Source organism: Artibeus jamaicensis, unplaced genomic scaffold (assembly GCF_021234435.1).
Source record: "Artibeus jamaicensis isolate MK-2021 breed Jamaican fruit bat unplaced genomic scaffold, CSHL_Jam_final contig_47, whole genome shotgun sequence".
Classification (NCBI taxonomy): domain Eukaryota; kingdom Metazoa; phylum Chordata; class Mammalia; order Chiroptera; family Phyllostomidae; genus Artibeus; species Artibeus jamaicensis.
This window is the reverse complement of record NW_026521848.1, coordinates 143888-164779: the sequence shown is the minus strand read 5'-3', so window position 1 is coordinate 164779 and position 20892 is coordinate 143888. Positions and strand designations below refer to the sequence as shown.

Below are 20892 nucleotides of genomic sequence, written 5' to 3'. Positions count from 1 at the left end.
CTGTCCTTTGAGGCCTGTTGTCGTCTGTTACCCAGCGCCGACGCCTACCCTCACCTGTGGGACCCCTTGACCCGCTGCGGCCGGACCGCGGCAGAGGACGAGGTGGGAAGCTTGCAGGGTAACTGTAGGTGTATTTGCAGATGAGCTGCAGGAGGGTTGCAGGGGCGGTGAGGGTCTTTGCAAGTTGAATGGAAATGCTTGCAGGTGAGGTTTTAGATCAAGGCCATCCACTGGCCCCACGTAGCTATTGAGCATTTGAAATTTGCTAGCCCTAACTGAGGGGCATACCAGCTGTAACACATGCTAAATAATGAACTTTCAAAGACTTAATGTGATAACAAGAATATGAAACATTTCAAGAGTCTTAAAAATTAATTACATATTGAAATAATATTTGGAGTATATTGTGATAAAATACTACTAAAACTAATTTTCCTTGTTTATTAAAAATTTTTCAGTGAAATGGACCATTTTAACTGTTGTCAAGTGTACAGATCAGTAGTGTTAAGTACATTTCCATTGTTGGGCAACCATCACCACCATCCATTTCTAGAGCTCATTCACTCTTGCAGAACAGAAACTGTACCCATTAAACAGCTCTCTATGTTCCCCTTCCACCAGCTGTAGGCAACCTCCATTCTACTTTGTGTCTTTATGAATTTGACTATGGTAGGAACCTCATGTAAGTGGGATTGTTGGCATAAGTAATTAGCTAGTTATTAATAAAGAGGATGAACAAAGGAAATCAGACATTGAGCTTAATAAACTAGGGAGATGAATCTAATATTTGCCATGCTTCTAGTAGGAAGCTATAGCTTTCACAGACTGTTTACGAACTCCAGGGGACTGCTGTCCAGAGTGAAGCAGGCAAGAAAGCCTGGTGGGGGGGGGCGCTGCTCCTAATACCCTTATCAGAGGGAGGTGGAGGGCAAATTCCTCTGCTGGGCACATGGTAGTAAAAATGAGATGACGTAAACAGAAATTTTAAGCATTTGCAATAGAAGCTAAAATGGGAGGAAGGGGAGGAATCTAGCCTGGGAAAAGAATTGGATTTGATAAGGGATGTAGAAGCTGGTTAAGGGGAGGGCCCAACTCAGGCTTGGGAAGAATTAGGAATTTGGTTGGTTGGTTTGAATTGCACCTTAATTGTCCCTGAAAGCCAGGAAAATGTATGCAGGATTATCAAAAATCTTGGGATAGCTGCTGCTTGAGCCTGTGCTCTCTCTATATTCCTGGTGGTATATCAGTTCCCTTACCACGATAAAATCACTCAGGTTAAACTACTCCATGCCCATGCCCTTTGAACTTCCTTTGTTGTAACACTGCAAAATAGCCCACTTTCACCAGCAACAAGATCATATAATATTTGTACTTCTGTGTCCAGCTTACTTCACTCAGCATAATGTCTTTAAGATTCATCCATGTTGTAGCGCATGTCAGAACTTTCTTCCTTTTTTTATGCTGAATAGTACCCCAGAGTGTGTACATTCCACATTTTGTTTATCATTCATCTGTCCATGAACACTTGGGTTGTCTCTACATTTTGGCTAGTATGAACAATGCTGTTATGATAATGAGTATACAAATATCTGTTCAAGTTCTTGCTTACCATTCTATTTAGTCTACCTAGAAGTGGAATTCTGGGTCATATAGTAATTCTATGTTTAATTTTCTGAGGAACCAGCAGACTGTTTTCCACAGTGGCCATGCCATTTGACATCCTCACCAACAGTGCTTAAGAGTTTTCATTTCTCCACATGGATGCTGACGCTCATTATTTTGTTTTGTCTTTTTTTCATAATACATTTCTAATAGGTGTGAGTTTGAATCTCAATGTGGTTTTGATTTGTATTCCCCTAATATTTAAAGATATTGAATGTGGTGGACTCCCGCTTGCAGAGTCTGCCTGTTGTGACTGAAGGCGAGAATAAATGCACAGGCAACAGCAATCCTGTGGAGAAAAGGGATAGCAAGGCCACTCTCTCAAGAGGAGAATATGCTGACCCTTGCCTAGACAGGCTTTTTTTGTTTTTTGGGGGTCTTACATCAAAGAAGGATTTATTATCTATTACATAGAATGTTATTGTCTGCATTTTAGGTACAATCATGGAAATGAAAATAACATGCAGAAGGGAATGGCAATGAGCTGATTAGCTCTGTCCTTGGGAAAATTCACACAGGCTTTGGAAATGACCTTGAAGATAGACAATATACATTTATTGTTTCAGACCAGGGTGATGGAGTTTTAGCAAGAGCAAGCCATAACAGTCTGTATGCATTTTCTGGGCCTGATTCCCATGGGAAAACTCGGTTTGAAGGTCTGGCTCCTGCCCACCACTTTGCTTCTGTGGGTTTTCCATACAGAGCTGAGTCACATTTGCCAGACCAAAACAAACTGGTCTCCTACAATTAAACATCATTTCAAGTGCCTATCTGTTCCTACATTTTTATTTTTAAGTATACAAAATTATTTATTCATTTTTTTAAAGACAGAAAAAGCAGAGGAGAGAGACACATCAATTTGTTGTTCTACTTTGTGATGCATTCATTGGTTGGTTCTTGTTTGTGTCCTGACCAGAGATCGAACCCACAATCTTGGCATATTGGGATGATGCTCTAACCAAGTGAATTACCTGGCCAGGGCCTCTTCTTACATTTTTAAATATGACTGCAAGAAATTGAAAATCACATATGTAGCTCCCCTTGGATGTCGACTGCACAGCACTATTTCAGAGGTTTGACAATGGAACGTGGGTGTGAGCATTTGAGCAGTGAGGGTTTCTAGACGTTCACACAAGTATTGCAATGAGTCACAGCTTCACCTGCAGGAGACAAACAGGTATCTGCCCATGGTGGCTGAGGAAAAGCAAACTGCAAATGTCACTATTGTCTTTGTTCACAGTTGCAAAAAAGATGCCCAAGGCAGCAGGTGGAGTGCTCCAGCCTGAGCAGAGAGATTTCTTCAGGGGAGATATTTGGGCATTCACAAGACCAGGCACACTGATAGTTTTGCAATTTCTTTTAGGGAGTGAGGAGGTTCCCAAAGAAGATAGGTGCTGGCAGAAGAGAGGTTGAGTCTCTGTCTGTGGAAATTTCCTTCTTAAAAACAAGGGGCTTCCTTTTGTCCAGTGGAGTCTCCTAAGACTGAGTGCTTTGGGTGGGTTTGGGGGTTCAGGCTCCATCTCCAACCTGGTCCTCCTTAGCCAACCGTAGCCAGGTCTGCAGCTTCTGGGAGTTCTGCTGTAGTAGGCAGGCTGGGAAGAAGGCTGAAAGTCAAATCCTAGTACCTAGTGAAGGGGAAAGACACCCCAAGAGCATGAAGGTAAACAGAAATTTCTCTACTGACTTGGCACTCTAGAAAGAGGCTGGGCTCTCTGGGGTCCCTTGAAAGTTATGTTCAGATATGTTTGGGTCATGCTTCACAGATGCCAAGTCTCTTGGGGTAAAGAGACTAGGGTTGGGGAAGGGGCACTGAGGGCAGACTGTAGTGAGTGACTTGGGAGGCAATGCACACTGTGCAAGACCAGCATGGTAGGTAGCTTCTGATATCTGGATGGCAGCTCTTCTCAGCCATGGCCTGGACAACGGAGGTGGCATTTATATGGGAGGCACTCAGAGAATTTAGGTGAGTGTAGCATCTTCCATCTGTATAATCACCAGTGCTGGTGTTACTGAGCTACAGCCAGCAATGTCCAGGTCAGCCTCAGGACTGGTCTCCTGGACTCTCCATCCAGCAGAATGGGGAGAAACCCTCACCACACAGGGACAGTGGAAATGGTCAGGGCTGGGATGGAAGAAGCACAGTTGGCTGAGGGGACTTGGATGAGGCAACAGGCCCAGCCTGAAACATTTGAAAAGTGTCCTCAGTGGAGAACAGAAAGAGTAAGTAAAAACGAGCCAAGCAAAGAAAGGAAACAGGAAGAGTATAATAAGCAGAAAATGAGCATATACGAAAGTCACAAGATGATCTTGTGATCTAACCTCTTGCTACTCAAGTGTGGTCCACAGATAGATCAGCAGTGTCAGCCTGGCTACCACTATCTACTCATCCACAGCAAACAGTACCAACTCAGTTGTTTTAAAACAATGGCAGCCCTGGCTGGTATAGCTCAGTTGATTAAGTGCTGGCCTGAGAACCAAAGAGTCACTGGGGTGATTCCCAGTCAGCGCACATGCCTGGGCTGCGGGCCAGGTCTCCAGTGGGGGAGCACAAGGGGCAACCACACACTGATGTTTCTCTCCATCTCTTCTTCCCTTCCCCTCTAAAAAATAAATAAAATCTTTTTTTAAAAAGATGCATTTTCTATAAAAAATAAACAATGGCAGAATGTATTTTGCTCACAAATCTGCAATTTGCAAGGATGGCTCATCTCAGGTTCAGTGAGAATCATCTGAAGGCACATCCAACTTTCAAGTCTGCAAGTTGGTGCTGCCTGTTGCCTGGGGCCTCTGTCCCTCTCCACGTGGTCTCTCCTTGTGGGCTAGGTGGGGCTTTCACACAGCATGGCAGGTGGGTTCCAAAGGCCAGGGTCCCAAAGATGAGCCAGGACAAAGCCACATCACCTTGAATGGTCTCACCTAAAAAGCCACACAGTCTCTCTTGCCACATTTCATTTGTTAACGCAATTGCAAAGTCCTGCCTGGTTTAAGTTAAAGAAAAAATGGATTTAAGGTTTTCAGGAGAAGCGTGTGTGAGACAGGAAATATTGCTGTGGTCCTTTTTAGAAAACATACTGTCACAGCATCACCTGGGAGCTTGGTAGACATGCTGATCCCCAGGTACCACGCCAGACCTATTGAATCAGAACCTACATTTAATAAGATTCTCAGGTGCTATTTTTGCATAATCAGTTTGAGAAGCCCTGTTCTAAATTGCAAATGTGGCACTGTTTTGAGCAGGAAGGGCATGTATTAGGTCTCAAAAGCTTCCTCTAATTGCTGTGTAGAGTCAGCTTGCCCCTGTGTTTGAAAATATTTCCAGGTGGTAATGATGTAAAGCAAAGATAAGATTTATGACTTACTTCTTTCATCAAGTCAATGCCAGAGAGGGCCCTGTGTTCCAGACATGGTCAATGGAACCAAAACCAAATTTCCAAGGTCAAATACTGAGTCCTTAGTTTTACACCCTCTCCTTGTTAAACACCCCCATTTAAAAATTGTTATTATTTTTATTTTTAGAGAGAAGGGAAGAGAGGGAGAAAGAGAGGGAGAAAAACATCGATATGAAAGAAACATCAGTTGGATGCTTCTCATATGTACCCCAGCTGGGGACCAACCCACAACCCAGGCATGTACCCTGACCTGGAATCAAACTTGCAACCTTTAGTTTTGTGGGATGAACCCCACTCAACTGAGTCATACCAGTTAGGCCACCCCCCATTTTAAAATAAATGAGTAGGACAAAGTTCCTTAATCTGAATACTGCTCCAACACGCAATGGCCAAAACCACATTGCCATTACAACACCCAGTTTTTCTTTATCTTCCATCTTGAAGTTTTGTTCCTATGGATCATCAGGCCAGTTTTTACTGCCTCTTGGTTGTCACTATTATGGCGATCTATGCCTTACACAGCCAGTTTCTCCTTGGTATGTCTATCAATCCAGCCCACATCCCTCTTCGTGGCGCAGCATTAACACCTGAACACCTCTGGAACACCTCTACTGTATGTGACCCGGTAGAGGAAAGCAGGGAGAGGGGTTATGGGACAGTGTTTATAAAGTTCACAGTGGTGGACCATAGACTGTAGGCTTTTACATTCACTCACCACTCACTACTGATTCACCCAGAGCAACTTCCAGTCTTGCAAGCTTCATTCATGGTAAGTGCTCTTTATAGGTACACCATTTTTATTTATGTACCATGTTTATTGTACCTTTTCTATGTTTAGATATACAAATACTTACTACTGCATCACAGTAGCCTACAGTATTCAGTACAGTAACATGCTGTGCAACTTTGTAGCCTAGGAGTGATAGGCAATATCATATAGCCTAGGTGTGGATAAGTGCACTCTACAATGTTCACACAAGAACGGAAATGCCTAATGATGCCCATCTGAGAACATATCCCCGTCGTTACATCATGCGTCACTGTAGTGTTGTTGCCAAAGACGAAGTGGAGATGTTAATGGACAGCAGAGTCAGAGCAGTAATTGTAATAGACTGACTCAGAGGCCTCTGGCTTTTGCTGGTTGATCATGGTATTCCTAGAAGTGAAATAGATGGAAAGGCTACTGAATTCCTACTTGCTGTGTATAAACAGATCAAACAGGTCAGAGGAACAAAAGCCTAACCTGCCCTGGCTGGTATGGCTCAGTGGTTTGAGCCCTGGCCTGCGAACCAAAGGGTTGCCAGTTCAGGTCATATAGGGGGCACACGAGAGGCAACTACACACTGATGTTTCCCTCCCTCTCTCTCCCTCTCCTTCCCTCCATCTAAAATAAATACAATTTTTAAAAAATAAAAAGCCCAACCTGACTTGTAAAAAGAGAAACTAACAGCCCCTCAGCCAATTTTTGGAACCCTTTGAATGAAAGGAAGGCTATGTTCCCTTGAGGGAAGACCCCAGTACATGACCGGAAATTTACACTGTTATTCTTTCTCCCCATCTTTCCCAAAGAGACCTGTAGTCTTTTACCGGGGTGTCAGTGCACTGGGAAAAAGAAGTAGTTAGGCATTTGGGGGACTACTGGACATTGACTCTGGACAGACAGTAATTTTAGGAGACCCAAAGGGCACTGTTGCCCACCAGTTAGAGTAAGGGCATATGGAGGTCAGGTGAGCAATGGAATTTCAACTCAGGTTCATCTCCAGTGGGCCCAGTGGGTCCTGAAACCCATTCTGTGGTTATTTCCCCAGGTCTGGAGGGCACAACTGGAAAAGATGTACTCCATGGCTGGCAGAATCCCCACATTGGTCCCCTGATCTGTGGAGAGAGGGCTGTTGTGGTGGGAAAGGCCAGTGGAAGCCAGTAGAATTGCCTCTGAGATGGGTGTCACCATCAAGGACTTGAAGGATGCAGGGGTGGAGATTCTCAGCACCTTCCCATGCAACTCTCCTACTTGGTCTGTGCGGAGGACAGATGGATTTGGAGAACGACAGCATATTATCATAAGCTGAAGTAGGTGTTGATTCCAACTGCGGCTGTTGTACCAGATGTGGTTCATTGCTTGAGTCCATCAGCATAAGCCCTGGGGGTTGGCACCAGCTATTGATCTGCAATGTCTTTTTCTCCATCCCTGTCAGAGGCCAGGCAGAGCAGTGTGCTTTCAGTTGGCAAGGCTGGCAATGCCCCTTCACTGCCCACACTCAAGGGTACATCAGCGCTCCAGGTCTGCATCATAATTTAGTTTGCAGGGATCTTATCAGCTTTCATTTCCACAGTACATCTTCCAGTTTATTACATTGATGTTTTATGCTGAGTGGACCTAGTAAGTGAGAAGAAGCCACTATTATAATAGACTTGTTGGTAAGTCATGTGTGTGTTAGAGAGTGGGAAATAAATCCTACAAGAATTCAGGGGCCTTCTACCTCAGTGAAATTTCCAGGGGTCCAGTGATGTGGGGCATGATGAGATACCCCTTCTTAGGTGAAAGGTAGTTGTTGTATCTGGTCTCTTTTATTACTGAAACAGAGATACAAGGCCTACGGTACCTTTTTGGATTTTGGAAGTAACATACTCTTCATTTGGGGTGTTATTTGAGCCCATTCATGAAATGACCCAAAAGTAAACAAAATTACTTTTTGTTCACGTTGTAAAGCAATGTAAACAAAATGGTCGAACTCTTGTCACTCTGTTCTAGTTAGGTGAGCACAGCAAGTCCATGTGTATGCAGAGGGGTGCAGCCATGGGTGTCAGAGTCCAAGCAGAAGGGGGTGATCCCCCCATGCAGTTGTTGCTTGGTGCAGGGCACCAGAGGCTGAGCGGGACAATGGGACAACCCACACTTAGGGTGGCTCAGTGTGCATGCAGGGGGTTCTGGTTGCCACATTTTCTCAGGCCATGGAGGACTGATTTTCTGTACTCACCTAACAATAACTGGGTGATGAAGCACTAAGAGGTGCCTAATAGGTAACCTGGGTGCCAAGAATATTCTAGTTGCCTCCATCATGTAACAGTATCTCCACCTTCTGTGAGTGGGAGAAAGTTACTCCTGCCAGGAGGGTAGTTCTTCCCCTTGCCCTCTTGTCTCTTGGTGCAAAGAGCTCAAAGAGATGAAACAGCAGCCACAGCTCAAAGTTGCATGGGATTCTTAAAGGGTCTCCTGGTGAAAGCTGTTCCTTTCTGGGACCCAGGCTCTCTAGACCTGAAGACCCATAAATTGTGGGGATGGGAAGCACAGATTTTCTAAGCCATTGCTCAGAGTAAAGGTGGATGAGAGGAGACATCCCCATACTGATCTCCTGGTTGCTAGGCCCATGTGTTGTATCTTTTGGGGACATAGCACCACTGAATGGCCATTTGCCTAAAGTGTATTGTACATTCTGAAGGCTTGTATTCTACCTCATGGGGTGTCATCTCCAAAGGAATACCTCTCTAGGAGATCATTCCAATGCTCTGTCAAATGCACACCTGCTGATGACAAACATGAGGTAGGTCCAGCAGGTCCTGCAATCATGGGCTGTCAAACAAGTCTTTAGTGAAAGGTGATGACGGTCAGGATCTCACTCTGGTCTTGGCACCAAGTGGCCAGTTGATCTCCATGAAGTTTGGTGCCATGTTAGTGGGTCAGTGTTGGTGTGTTTCTGTAAAGTTTGATATTCAGTGGTGGCAGTGGCTGTACCAGCTTGGCCAGAGGAAGCTCCTGCTGTGTGACCATGCATTGCTTCCCTCTGTGCTGCATGCATGAGCCCATCGTGTGGTTCAGGACCATTTGTTTCACCATTGTCTCTTCATCTGGCTGCCTGTGCTCCTTCTGCCCATTTTGGCTCAGGAGTACTCATGGAGCTTGTATTTGTGAACAAGTTCAGCCCTTTTTTCTTCTTTATAGGCTGGTATATTAGTCAGGGTTGTCCAGAGAAGCAGAACAAATTGGATATATATTGAAATAAAGTTATTACGAGAAATTAACTCTCTGGATCAAGGAGGCTGAGGAGTCCTAAGAGTTGCAGATTGAAGGCCTAAGAACCCAGAGAGCTAGTGGTGTGAGTGCCAGTCTGAGTCCAGAGGCAGAATCCGATGTCTCAGCTCAAGGACCATCAGGCAGAGAGAGCAAACTCTGTCTTGCTCAGTCTTTCTCTTCATGCCTCCAGTGACTGGAGATGACCCACCCACGTTGTGGAGAGCAATCTGCTTTACTCAGTTCACCCATTCAAATTTTATCTCATTTAGACACACACACCTTCATGGACATACCAAGAATAACACTGAACTAAATATCTGGGTATCCAGTAGCCCAGTTAAGGTTAACACATAAAGTTAACCATCGGAGCTGGTCACAGGGAGCTCAGAGGTGTGAGTGAGAGGGTCTGAGCCAGCTGTCCATGCCTGAATCTGTATGTATCCCTCCCGTTTTATGATGGACGTGCTGGGCCTGCCTGACCAGGTGACATGGTGTATCTGATAGAACCTAGGTCATGATGATAAATTCTGGCATGTCTGAAGTTCACACACGTCCTCACTTCCATGGCTTAGAAACATGTCGGCAGCTGTTTTTCTATTGTTGCCGAGGGTTGGCCTTGCTCCAGAACCCTAGGAATTGGCCCTTCTGCTGGTATGAGGTCCTGCTAGAGGCTCCACAAAGAGTTTCTCATCCTTCCAACATGGGTTAGAGGAGATATGAGGTGCAATGTAGGAGACCGTTCTGCGTGGTGTGGGCCCAGCTCCCACTCAAAGGTGCACAGGACCCACGCCCACGAATAGGTTCTTCTGTGGGGAAACAGACCTGCAATGTACTTAGGCCACTTCGAGTCTTGCTTTTGCTAAAACTCCCTCACCCTAATGTAACTTCCTAAAATCCATGCTAAAACCCCCCAAGTATGGAGTGTAACTGGTTCAACTACTTTTCCCTTTTCATTTGCAAATATCCCTCTTCTGTGCCGTGATTAGCAGCATGGCTCCTTTGTTTTCTGTACTCCTAAATCGAACCTGTGCATAGTAAATGAGGACCATCATGTAATATGAGAAACCCAATAAAGGCCTGTCATGGCAGAGGCTGTGGCTTTTGGCTCCCCTTGGGAGAAAAAGCCATGCTGTCCCTTTTCCTCCACAGGACTCGATAGTCCCTGTGAGTGTCTCTCCTCCATCCACAGTGCCGTGGACCCCACAAGCTGGGGTCCGCATCAGCGCCACATGTGTCCCTTTTTGGGGGGGTATGTTCAGCATGCCCTGACTATTGGAGTTTAAAAAACATAATAGATAGAGCAGATCCTTGAATGGTCACAGATGTGGAGATGCCAAAGGTCACTAAACTCACTCTATGATCCAAACTGCTGACGACCAGATGCACCCATCTCTAGAATTCAAGAATTCTCAAGCAACAGCCAGTTGTTTTAAATCTATGTTTCCACTGCCCAGGGAGTACTTTCTGGTGTGCCTTCTCCCAACACCCAGCAACTTGAAAAAGGACAGAAGAATCCATAGGAAGAATCCAACCCTAAGGGATGAAGGCTCCCACAGGGCTGGTGGCCCCGTCTGGGTGTGAGGCACAGGGAAACATCCCCAATAAGGGGAGAGAGCAGTCAGCATCCAGATAGTCTTGTGGGAAAGGAAGAGGAACAAGCCAAGTCACAGAAAGACACTGAGGATGCCAGCAGACAGTGGGGGTCAAGAGAGGACAAGAGGGGGGGCAGCTGTCATGAGGTAGGGAAGGTGCAGTGCAAGGGGCAGGTAAACATTGTATCAGCTTACAGGACATGTGGTCCTCTTGCAGGGATGGCCAGCTAAGGGAACATTTTAAAAAATCTTTGGCCAATTAGATGTAGCTAGTGAGTGACCTGGTCCAGAGGCTGAGGGTCAGCTCATCTGCAGGGGTGAAGTGGAGGACAAGGAATCCTGCTCCTTATGGGTTCCTTTCTGCAGCTCCTTTCAGAGCATCCAATTCAAGAATCATCCTCTTAGCCCCATGGTGAAGGCAAAAGGCTGATACCCCTATTTTTCAGCCTGGTCAAAACCTCTTGAAGAGTCACATTTGGACATTATTATGCCAGCACTTTTGCTTCCTGATGTAAGAACTGGGAAGTACGTGGGCTTGTTCAGCAGTTAGTTGCTCTCTGACCCTGGCATTTTGGAGGAAATATGTGAGGAGCATTCCTTGCAATGAACCCTTTTTCCTTTTGTCATCAGAAGTCTGCTTGTCCATTTGATGTCTCAGCTTCTCTCCCTGCAGGAGCTCACAGACCAAATGACCTATTCTGCTGGGGTGCTAGACTGCATTTGCCCCCCTTGGAATTATTTTATTTCTCATGATTTTTCTCTTTTCCTCTTTGCTCCTCTTCTAGTCCCTCCCTAGGGACACTGTTCCCTTTGTCCTTCCATGTGCCTATTGTCATAACTCTCGTGTTCTTTGGACACTGGTTTAGACTTCTTTTCAAAGAAGAGGAAACAATCCTAAGACAGCTGGATGGTGACCTGCCAAGTCACTACTAGAAATGTCAAGTGTGGGGGATAGACACCTATCCAAACAGACACTGGAGACCAGGCAGCCCAGCAGCCCAGCTCCCTGGGTGTTGTTCAACTCCTCCCAGAGGTGGCCTGCATGCCCCAAACCAGGCCCCTTCATGGAGTGTGGGGACACAGACTGCAGGGGACGAAGAAGAGCTGAACTGGAAGCAAGAGTATCCACAGGATCTGTGAGAACCTCATTCCAACTCCACTGTCACTCTGTTCATGAGCAGCGGAAACAGCCCTTGTCCCCACATTCATGTGCCTTTCCTGGTCCATCTTTATCATTCTCTGTTTCTCTGTCATTGTGTGATTTGCTTTTTCTTTGAATTATAACAAGTTTTCTGTTTTTTTCATCTTTTCTCTTACACTTCCCACCCAACACACAAGCTCCTTTTCCTTCATTTGTCACACTCTATATGTGTGACTTTCTTTCCCTGTACTAGCATTGTACTCAACACTTCATCACCCCTTGAAGCTCCCAGAACACAAAGAAAATGGGGGCTGCTGTGGCTACACTCGCCTGTGATCATGACATTCTGGGGGTCACTGGGGGCTGAGCACTCATAGGGGAGTGACTGAGAAAGCCATAGCACCTGTAGGTCCCTGCACATGTGGATGTCATAGGGCCCAGGGAGAAACGAGCTTGTGTGTCCCTGTCATGAAGCTTCCCTTTTACAAACCACTGGGAATGCTGTGTGTGCCCCTCCTTGTGCAGGATGAACTGGCCAAACACTAGTTCCGAGTGACAGTGCAGAGTCACAGCCTCTCCCGCGAGCACAAGGAAGGCTGGCAGGGCTGAGAGGGAGAGGTTTTGTGAACACACCTGGAAAGAAAGAAAGCTTCCATGTGTCTCCCTCCTCACCTCTTCTCCCGATGTTCCAGGAGTGGATTTCTTCCTCTCTCAGCCCAAAGGTGTCTTGTTTCCTTCCTGAGTCTTTGTATTGCATTTTCCCTGAGCATCCTTCTCCATCCTTTGGCTCGTGATTTTCACACACTGGATCTCATGGCTTCCCCTCAACCCGATTTTCTGTCTCTCCCAACTAAGAGCCCCAGCCTCCTCTGGGTTGGTTCTAAGCCGCTTGACAGTTTGATCCACTCTCACTCTATCCCTCCCCCGATTTGTAGGGGTGGGGCGGGGCTGACCCTGCAGGATGCGTTTCTGGACTCCCTGCACACACCTCCTAGAACAAAGGAGATGACAGGCAGGAGACTGGGGAAGAACGTGGAGATGAAAGGGGGTGTTTCCTAACCTGTGCCCTGACCTGCGCTTCTGGAGACCGCTCCTGAGGTGCCAGTGGCTTCTCTGAGGCTCTGGCTCCTCCAAGACAGGGTTACAACTTTTCCTGGAGGGTCTCCTGGAGGGTCCTGGTGCTGGGATCAGGTGACATTGCTCCTCCTGGGTCCTCCCTGCTGGCAGGAGGTGGCAGCTTCCTGTTCTTGTTAGGGCGGGTGGTGGGATGGTTTAAAAAGATAGTAAAATAAATAGGGGGAAGGGGGGTTTTTTGGTATGAATTAAAATTGTTTATGATGGTAGTATACTCCCTGGGTTGATTCTCCTACTTATTGGCTCCTCCTCCTTCACCTGGGCACCCCGTTCCCTATATTACACACCTGCCTCTACATTCTCAGAACAGGTTTTCTTCTAAGGTTCTTCCTGACTGGGAATATGCGATAACTCTCGGCTCCCCTGGCATCTGACTCTGTCTGCACATGAAGGTCATGGGCTGGAGTGGATGCCTCCTTCCTGTGACCACTGTCTCCAGGTCATCACTGATGTGTGGCTGAGATATTAAAAACACCCGTAGAATTATGCATGTGCTGTGGTAACAGGGCTCGTGGTGAAGGTGTTGAAAATATTTCTCTGGAACTCAGGAATAGGGGTCCCATATCTTTTGATTAGTTTGAATCAAAATTAGCTTGAGGTAAATAGAGTGTGAAAATGACACTGAGGAGTCACATAACTTCCTAGGGGAGCCACAGGGCTCAGCCAGGCTGACAGGGAGGGCTTATTGTGTCCCCCTGAGGGAGAAGGAGTCACTGCCTTAGAGCTCAAAATGGGGAGCTGCCCCTGTTCTTACTCCCCTCAGGGCACTTTTCCTCCTTTTCATCCTCCCAAGATTTCTCCCCAGACTGCAGTCTCCCCACAGCAAGAATTATTCTTAGAGTGTTGATAAAATCTTTGTGCAAGGTTGACTTAAAGCACAATTTTATTTAAAAAATTATACATGGGAAAGTGGAGCAAGTTCTACGGGATGAAAATAAGGTGAAGCAGAACCTTGATCTTTTGTTAAGTTCTCCTCCATCAGAATTGCTACAAGGCCAGGAGGCCCTGCCTGCTGCCCAGCCCCTTCCCCGGTGGTAGGCCCAGTGGGGGAGGCCCTGAAGATCTATGGTCAAGGGCAGGTCGGAGAAGGCGTGTGACATCTGATCCTGGGAGGGCTCTGTGGGGTCAAGTATTTTGTTCCCCTAATTTTAGAATTGACAGCCATCTGCCCTGGAGCACAGCTTTGGACATCACAGCCTCCTTCCTGTGAATACAGACCTGGGCTTCCTAGCTTGTGGGAGATACTGAGAAGATGTCCCAGGCAGAAATAAGACCCTAGGACCACACAGGACATGCCACTCTCCTTGTGTCTCCAGAACTCTTGCCACAGGCCCTTCAGGGCCATCCACAGCAGCCCCCACTCCTCTCTCCCCCAGTGACCCTGGCTGACTCCCACAGTGTTTGATCCACATGATAATGAGAGAATGGAGAGGACTCACCTGAGTGTGTCCAGGTCTACTGGCCCAGACAGAATCCTGGAAGGAAACCATATCAGAGCTGATTTGTTCTCAATGCATCTCATGCTCCATGCACCCCATCCATGGAACCTCATCATGTGCCATGAGGAAGCCCAGATTTCTGCCCTGACCCGCTCCTCCCTTTCCTTCCAGTACGCACCGAGACCCAGGAGGCTGAGGAATTTGAGGAAAATGACACTACTGCTTTGGGGCGGGAGGTGGGAGCTGAGTGAAGGTGACAAATTCACAGGATGTGGTGGGCAGGGTCCCCACACCCCAGTTTGTACTGTCTGCAAGGTGCCGTTGTGCAGGAAGAGGGCCAGCTTCTTCTTACCATGAAGACCGCAGGTGCTGAGCGTCTGACCTGAGCTACGTCACTGAACATGCCTCATGTCTAAAGTATCAGTTTTAGTTTCTCTGGAGTCCACAGTCGTGTAATGGTATCAAATAGTCTTGCTGCCCTCTGTACTTTTTCCTTTCCAAGCTAATATATAAATATTCATGTCATAAAACACTTTGCAGAGGAAAAGTTTAATGCGTGTCTCAGCTAATATTTTTTAGGGCTCATGCTTCCGGCAGATTCTTTACTTCTGTTAGAAAAGGAAGTTAACCAGAAACTTTGTTTCTTTTTCCCCAGCTTTTTGAGGTATGATGACAAATGGAATTGTGTATATTTAATGTGTACATGTTGGTGTTTCAAGCTATGTGTATACATATGTATATGTGTGCGTGTGTGTGTGTATATATGTATATATATATATATATATATATAATCACCATGTTCAAATAATTAACACATCCATCACCATACACAGTTTCCATTTTTTGGGGTGGGGTGGGGTAAGAACCCTTGAGATCTACTCTTAGCAAATTTCAAGTATATAATCCATCATTTTTAACTATGATCAACACTCTGTACATTAGGTCTCCAGAACTTATTTATCCTGTAACTGAAACTTAACATGCTTTGAGCAATATTTTCTTCTTTTCACAATCCTCAGCCTCTGGTAATCACCATTCTCCCCTCTTTTACTATGAGTTCAGCTTTAAAAAAAAATTCATTCTACATATAAGTGAAATCACGCAGTACTTATATTACTGTGTCTGGCTAATTTCACTCACATGTCCTCCAGGCTCATCCTTGTTGTCTCAGACTGCAGCATTTTCTCCTTTTTTATGGCTGGATAACATTCCATTGTGTGTATATATACCACATCTTCTTTATCCATTCATCTGTCGATGCACACTTGGGTGGTTTCCATGTCTTGGTTGTTGTGAATAAGTCAGACTTCTGCAGTGAATATGGGAGTGCAGATAGATGTCTTTTTGAGATCCTGATTTCATTTCCTCTGAGTAGATACTCAGACTAAAAGAGCTGGATCATATGAAAATTCTATTTTCAATCTTTTGAGGAACATTTATGCCAGCTGCAGGGTCTGTAGGTGGGCTGGTTGTTGAGAGCCACACGTGACTTACTGTGAACCTCTCCCTGTTTCTGTGTTGTTAGCTGCCCCCAAAGAATCCAGCCAGCTGACTCCCTTAGCAGGACAGAGGCTGGCCTCTCAGGCAGTGACTGGAAAGGCTGTGGGGTCAGGGACTCACATTCTCTTAGCACCCCTCCCCCCACCAGGAAAAATCACAGGTAGAGGCTGTGTCTGCACTGAGCTGGGCCTGCCTACAGGAAGGCTGATGTGGGTAAGGTGAAGCTGTTCTTCTCATGCTTTTCAATGTGATTGTTCTTGGGCTTATGCTTCACCAGGGTGTTGGTACCTCACAACTTCACCCCAGAGTGTTTGTGAAGGTATTTTTGTCTGTGGATGGTGGATAGATCATGGCTTCCATGGATGAGCAGAGCTGGGACTTCTTATCTCACCATCGTCATTGTCATTTGCATTTGTCTGATGACTAAGGATGGTGAGCATCTTTTCCCGGGCTCATTTTTCATTTGTAGAAATGTCTTCTTTGCAGAATATCTTTTTCAGTAGAAATATTGATTCAGTTCCTTGGACCATTTTTTAAAACTCGGATTGTTGGCTTTTTGGTGGTTGAGTAATGTGTGTGCTTTACATATTCTGGACCAGATCATCATCAGACACATTTTCTCCAGTTTTGCATGTCGTTTTTTCACTCTCCTGGTAGTGTTCTTTCATTCACATATATTATTATTTTGACAAAGTTTAACATACTTATCTTTTGTTTATTGTGTTTTTGGTGTCATTTCTAAGAAAACATAATTAAGCCCAGGCTCATGAATATTTTACACATTTTCTCCTGAGTTTTATAGTATTAGCTGTTATACTGATCCATTTTGAGGTTGTTCTGGTGTTTGGTGTTTGGTAAATATCCAACTTCATTCTTTTTTCAAAAGATTTTATTTACTTATATATTTTAAAGATTTTACTTATTTATCTTTAGAGGGGAAGGGAAGGAGAAAGGGAGAGAAATATTAATGTATGGTTGCCTCTCATGTGCCCCCTGCTGGGAACTGGCCTGAAACCCAGACATGTGCCCCGACTGGGAATCGAACCGTGATCCTTTGGTTCACAGGCCCACACTCAATCCACTGAGCTACATCAGCCAGGGCTGGCTTAATTCTTTTGCACTATTTCTACATTCAATTATCCAACACCCTTTGTCAAAGAGAACAAATCTTATCCATGCTGTTTCTGGTTTTCAAGGTCAGGCATCAAGTGAATTTCCATCTGGAAATGCTATCAAGACAAGTCTGGCTTCAACATCTGGCACCCCACACATGCAGCTGTCTTTCTCTGCGTCCTCAGTGGGGTCCAAGAGGAGACCAGACATCCTGAGTGTTGTTAAGTTTGCAACAAAACCTGTGTGATACCAAAACCCACTATCTAATGGAGTTGAACCCCACTCTGTGAAATAACATTCATGTCCATACTGGTGACCTCCACACCCATCTAGACTGTTGGAACACCATGGGATCAGAAACTGCTATGGACGTTTAAAGTTTTCAGTTGTGTGTCAGGTGGTATTGCACAGGATGTCTTCTCTTTTGAGATTCAGCGTCTCCCTCAGGCAAGGACTTAGGGAGGCTGACGAGGCAGGTGGTGGTCATGTTTTGAGGCAACCACATTGCCAATGTGTGACGCATTTGTTATAACATGCCAGCAACCGCTTTGTTGGAAGTTCACTGCTTAGTTTAGCCTCTGAGTTTTATTATTCTACTTCATGAAAGCTCACTAAATGTTATGAAAAATATAGATAAGTTACCAAATAGAAATGAATTTTCCTATAATGACACCTGGACTTAGAAGTCACCGAATGAAAGTCCCAAAGAACATCAGTGTTCCAGCAGCCACTATAGTTTCCATCTTGAACAAACCTTCCAAAACACTACATTTTATTCAACCCCTAAATAAATTGCATGGGGCTATATTTTTACATCATTTATAGGATTTCACTTAGTTATGCCTACTTAAGTGATGAATGTCTTTTTTTGAATCTTATGTAATAGAATGACCCTACATGCCCCCTCTTTCAGAATCTTCTTGCACTGACTTATGAATTCACTGTATGAAGGTTGACACGCATTGTTCTTGGTGATTGAGTGTGTGTATTTGCACTGCCATGTGGTAGTCCACGGTGAACAAATACCACCCACGTTTCTTTTTTATCCATGGGATTTTGTGATGTGTGTTTGTTTTATAGTGTGTGAGCTACGTTTGTCAATTTTCTTGTGAGTGTAACTCACGCTTGCATACACGTCTTCCTCCAGCACATCTACTTTATGGTCATAATTCCATGTCTTCCTTTGAACTAGATAATTCCAATGCACTCCCCCAATTGGTTGAAGTAATTTTTACTTCCACCACAGCTATGTTTAAAATTTTAAGTGAGGTTTTTAGTCTCCAGATCTGAAACTTTTTCTTTTGCCTCATGTGTGAATGTGCTAGGATTATGTTGTCTCAATTTCACCAACACTGTGCTATAGCACAGCCCTAGAAATGGTCATTAGCTCTACAAGATAGTGAAATGTGGGCCAACATAGAGCTTGTAGGGAGGTGTGGGGCAGATGGCTCTTACTCAGTAGTGACGACAATTCTATAATCTCCCAAGTCTGCATTCAGTGAAGTCACTCTGGCATTTTGGGTTGGACTTGAAGGGAGAATTTACACCACAGAAACCGGCAAATGTCACAATTCAGAGCATTCTAAAACATGTTGTTTCTGAGGCAGCACACCACCAGGCTATCTCTCCAAACACCAATGTGTTGATGCCAGATGATGACATTTCTGGGGACATGGCACAGGTAGCATCTGAGGAAGATGGGAAGGATTGTGGAGAAGAGAGAGGCTGGTAGGCATCAGGTTTCTTTAAAAAAATTGTTTTAGAGAGGGGAAAGGAGAGAGAAAAAAGAGGAAAAGAAACACCGATGTGAGAGAGAAGCAGTGATCAGTTGCCTCTTGTATGTGCCCTGACTGTGAACCAGACCTACAACCTATGCATGTGCCCTGACTGGGAATTGAACCAGAGACCTTTTGGTTTGCAGGACAACCCAACCAACTGAGCCATGCCGGCCAACATGGTGGGCATCTGTTTGGATATATATTTCCCAGGCCTGTATCTGACTTAGTTCATTTAAACAGTTATTGAACCATGGTTAATGTCTGTGAAGTGAACAGAGGAAGACTCAGTAATGTTCATCTGATAATGTGGTGATTAGAATGAAGAAATTGTCTTACATAGCAGTGGAGGAGAGTATGAGGCCTTACATGTGTGGACACAAACAGCTGTGTGGATGGGCCCTTGTGTCATAAAGGTGAGAAAAAGAGGGGCTGTCATTACAGAAAGTCAACCACAGTAGGGGGAGGAAGTACATATTTAATGGAGGAAGAGTCTTGTACAGGGAACACACAGACCATTTCCTGCACCCAAACCAAATTCATTCCACTGGGGAAGAGAGTTTCCCCAATTCATAATCCAGATTTTCTTTTGACACCTCCTGGGATCATCAGATGTGCTCCAAGTCTCCACGACTCTACACAGTGCATTGTCTCCTCTCGTGTTTGCCCCCTGGCAGCATTATGGGTCCTTTTCTGGCTATTTTAAGTGTGAAATAGCAGGGCCCTGAGCACCACAGGGATCCATCCAGACATGCCCATTCAGATGAGATTGTTCACTGTGCAGTCTTAGGTGTAGGAGGCTAGGAACTGTGAGCAAAGTGGTCACAGAGGTCAGGGCAGACAAAAGTCATCCCAGGATCCTGGATGTCCACCCAGGGCACCTGTCACCTGCCTCTCCCTGGCAGGACACGTCCCTCTGCACCCAGCCCTAAGACTGAGAATTTCTCCTACTCACTGCTTATGGGGTCTGACTTGTCTTGTGGTGGGCTGCTGGTGTCAGTGGCTCCCAAGAATCATGAAATGAGGGAGGGAATGAAAACTTAGAAAGGCACAAGCTTTCCTCCTGGGTTCTGTGCACTCAGATGCCCCACTTCTCAGACCATAACTTTCACACAGCTGGTTTAATGAGCCCTGCCTCCTCTCTGCCAGGTTTCCTCCATCTCCTTGTGAGTGACTATTAGCCTGCCTGTGATTTCTGAATTCAGAATTTGTTCTGAGTCAGACCAACAAGAGCTGTAGCTGGGAGTTCAGGATTAGGGATGAAAGTCTCAATAGAGAAATAATTAAGAGCTAGGTGTTCTGTGTTTCGTTGGCAGCACGGAGCTCATAAGCTTATTTGCCCACATCTGAGAGACTCCACTAACTCAACCACTAGGGACCCAGGGTCCAAGAGTGAGGGACTGGTGGCAGGGGCTCCCGAATGTCCTGCCAGTGGAATCTCCCTGGACCCCAACACTTGCTACTGTCTCAGGGCAGGGCCCTGGGCTCAGGAGCCCCAGTACTAGCTGCTGGAGGAGGAGCAAACACAGCCTGACTTTCTCTGACTCCAGGGATTCCCATTAAAGATGCTGCACTGCTCTGCCAGGTTGCCTGTCATTTACTCCCTCAGCCTCACAATAGTCATGCACTGGGAATCGGTGCATACCCTGACCCCCACCCCACCTGTTACACTGAGAATCAGAGACGTTAACCACGTGCCCCGGGTCACACAGCCTGGGTGGGGCAAGGCCATGACTGGAACCTGGGACTGTGGGTTCCTTGTGCTGTCCTCAGGCTGCCCCCCTAGATGCACCAGCCTTATACTCTGGGGCTCCTCAATGCCGGGGGGCCTGCCCATGTCTCTTCTGGAGCTGAGGAATCCTTATTAACCTGCCACCCAATGTAGCAGGAACATGGGAGGCACAGGTCTATGTGGTGGACTCTGTCTTTCCTGGGATTGTCTCTGCCCTGCAGGGCCCTGGTGCCTTTTTATGAAGGTCAGGCTGTGCTGTGGGCTTTGTCTCCTTGAGCCCTTACTTCACTTAATCTCACAAGAGACCTGTGAGCAGGATGAGACCAGGGAGCCTCACAAACCTGGACCTGGCACTCAGAGAAGAGAAGGGTCTCTCCAGCCCCATATGAATGAAGTTGAGCAG

At 45.8% G+C, this 20892-nt stretch overlaps 1 pseudogene; it reads right to left on the bottom strand.

Annotated features, from left to right (window-relative positions):
* Positions 1-19229: 19229 nt before the first annotated feature.
* Positions 19230-20892, bottom strand: part of LOC119043610 (leukocyte immunoglobulin-like receptor subfamily A member 6) — a 144443-nt pseudogene continuing 142780 nt past the window's right edge.